Source organism: Budorcas taxicolor, chromosome 20 (assembly GCF_023091745.1).
Source record: "Budorcas taxicolor isolate Tak-1 chromosome 20, Takin1.1, whole genome shotgun sequence".
In the NCBI taxonomy this organism is placed as follows: domain Eukaryota; kingdom Metazoa; phylum Chordata; class Mammalia; order Artiodactyla; family Bovidae; genus Budorcas; species Budorcas taxicolor.
Window position 1 is genome coordinate 69,781,043 of NC_068929.1, and position 3,398 is coordinate 69,784,440.

Genomic DNA, 3,398 nt, shown 5'->3' on the forward strand with positions numbered 1-3,398 from the left:
CTTGGATGGGGAAGATCCCCTGGAGAGTGAAACGGCAAGCCACTCCAGTATTCTTGCTTGGGAAATCCCATGGGCAGAGGAGCCTGGAGGGTGATGGTCCGTAGCGTTGCAGAGAGTGGGACACGACTGAGCTTGAGCGACAGCACGCACGCACAGGTGTGCCCGTCACCCCCAGGGCACGGTTCTCTGTGGTTGTACTGGGGTCCCCATTCCACCTCTCACAAGCTCGGGGACCATGTCCAGGTGAGATGAGCTCTCCGGTCCTCTCTCCATCATCTGTGAAGTGGGTGCAGGCGTCACACCTCCCATTGTAACCGGGTGGGGCTCCCAAGGGGTCTTGTCCGTGGAGCCCCCAGAGCAGGTAGGCAGTGCCGTGTGAAGGTTGTTGCATAGATACACACGCAGCTGCGTCAGGCAGCCTCCCCGCCTCCCGAGGGCTGGAGGGGTCAGGACTTGCTCTGGAAGCTGAGTACAGGTGACGGTCACCATCTCAGGTCAGGCTGGTTTAAAGACTGGTCAGTTTCCCCCCGCCCTCATCTTGAGCCCCGGTCTGCGGTCAGAGTGTCTCCAGACACTCTTCAGATGACTGCATCAGACCGCAGCTGGTACCTACATCTCTCAGGGTCTCAGTTCAGTCGCTCAGGCGTGTCTGACTCTTTGTGACCCCATGGACTGCAGCATGCCAGGCCTCCTCTCCATCACCAACCCCCGGAGCCTGCTCAAACTCATGTCCGTCATGTCAGTGATGCCGTCCAACTGTCTCATCCTCTGTCGGCCCTTCTCAGGGTTTAGATGCACATGGACCTAGTCGGGGGCAGAGGACAGAGAAGCTGTGCTGGCTGAGGTGGGCTGTGCAGGGAGGGGATGGTGAGAGGATGGGGTGGGTGAGGGTGAACGTCCCCACAGGCAGGGGCGATGGGCACTGTCCTCTCCTCCGTCTCCACCCCTGGGCTGTGTTCAGAACAGTCACAGGACTGTTAACACGGCAGGGCCACCAGACAAACTATTCCGGTCCTCTTTCTTGTGCTTGAGCCCCTAGCCCCATGCTACCTGGGGCCCCCTTCTCTCAGCGATTGCCTCCAGTGGACCAGACAGGGTGCGGGGATCTTCATCCAGGCAGGGAGCTGTTGGGGTCCTGGAGTCAGACCAGCACCCCCACGTGGCTTGGTGGATGGTCAGAGCTGTGGAGGAAGGCTGGAGCCCTCACGTGGGCCACCAAGCCAAGGGAAACCCACAGGCCAGCTCACCAGCCTGGCCCTGCACCAGCAGGCCTGACTGAATCTGGCTCCTGTTCACTGAGTTGATGATGTTGCTGTAAACATGGGGAGCTTTAAATTGTGGTGAAGAGACTCATGCCTGGGCCCGGACACCCCCCATTCCTGTGTCTCTAAGAAGTCTGGTGAAGGCACCACCCGCCATCACGGACTCAATGGACCTGAATCTGAGCAAACTCCGGGAAATGGTGGAGGACAGAGGAGCCTTGCATGCTACCTTCCATGGGGTCGAAGAGTCCACAGGATTTATTGACTGAACAACACCCGCTCCTGGACTGTCCCTGCCACTCCTGCTTCTCTGATGGATACCAGGTTCCGACCAGAGCCCAGCATGGCCTTGCCTGTGGTTGAAGCCCAGAACCTAAGATCTGGCTTCTGTCTCCATCCCAGCTCCTAGAGTGGGGATTCCCTGTGCAGTACCTGTCCACAAAGGTGCTGAGACCTCAAGACAGATGCTCACCTGGCGTGATGACCCATCGTCTGTCCCATCTGGGCTGAATCCCAGCCAGAGCGCTTCCTAGACCTCTGATCTCCCCTCCTGATTCCCAGAGACAAGGTCTGAAGGAAGTGTGAGTTTGCTGAGCCTGGGGTGCCACGCACCCTTCCTGTTGCTCACATCTCATCTGAACTTCACGAGAACAGGAAAAGCAAGAGTGCGAGACGTTTTCTATTCGATTTCAAAGCACTTTCTTGAAAGTGACTTCTGACAACTGTCACTAAAGGGAAACAGACCCAGTTTGAAAAAGAACAACCCTGAAATCTCATAAGAATTATTTGATTGCCTCTGCTTCGCCACTGAGAAAAAAACAATCCCTTTTTCTACTTGGAGCTGGTGTGGTCCTTGGATTCATTTTAGTTATCTTCTGGCTGGTCTCAACGCTTAATATATAGAGTGCCTCATGGAATCAACAATAAAAGGAAAGAAAGTACTTCCCAAGCCCACAGACTTCAGTTGAAAAACAGCCCTGCGGTGGAAACAATTATTTGCTCTTATCTATGAGAACAGCTCTGTCCGCACCGCCCCCACCTCCTGTATCCACCCAAGCTCTGCAGACCATAAATCACGACTCCCATCTTTCTGCAAAGAACAGCAGCCACGGCTGCTCACAAAGCCCCAGGAGCAGGTCTTTTGTCTTGGATCCCCTCGTCCTGTGCGACGCACTCTCCAGCCCCCACCCCTGACCTGGAGAGGGTCCTGATAAGAGGTGTCGAGGACGGGTAGGGGACACACGCTGCTGGAACGGGCCCTCCCCCGCCAAGTTCACACGCCGGGAGCAGGCTGTCAGCATCCCTGGGCTCTTTGTAACCTTTGTGTCCCTGTGTTTAAAATGCATTCTGTGCACGTGTTCCTAGGCTGCTGGAGCTCACTTGCAGGTACTCGGGGGGAGGACTCCTGGTGGAGGGAAGGTGGGGGAGGGCAGAGGAACACTGCTGATGGGGGCGCTGGAGGCAGCTCTGAGGGTCCTGACAAGACAGACCTTGTCCCTCTGCCGGTCCAGGTGCTCCAGACACTCTCAGTGCAGCAGCATCTGAGACACCTGTCACCGTGCTGTCTGCTGGGGACCCTGAGAGGGTGCAAAGCTGGGCAAGCCCATCCCTGCCCCCCCACCCCCCCCCACCCCGCCGCCAGGGGCTGGACGATAGGGGTGACCCCGATTCTGTAGAAGTGGGATGGGGGTGTGAGAGGGAGGACGAACCCGGGCCCTCCTGGGCAGACGGCAGCCTAGCAGAGGTGGGGACTGGCCTTTGTCTGGGAGGCTGGGTCTGCGTCAAGGTGCGAGGGAAGGATGTATCATGCATTTTAAGGTCAGAACTAGGAGTTCGTGTGTGGGTACCTGCATGGTGTTTGCAAGTGCACACATAGCTCAGTTGGTGAAGAACCCGCCTGCAATGCAGGAGACCTGGGTTCCATCCCTGGTTTGATTCCTGGGTCAGGAAGATCTGCTGGAGAAGGGATAGGCTACCCACTCCAGTATTCTTGGGCTTCCCTTGTGGCTCAGCTGGTGAAGAGTCCGCCTGCAATGTGGGAGACCTGGGTTTAATCCCTGGGTTGAGAAGGTCCCTTGGAGAAGGGAAATGCTACCCCCTTCATATTCTGGCCTGGAGAATTCCATGGACTGTAGA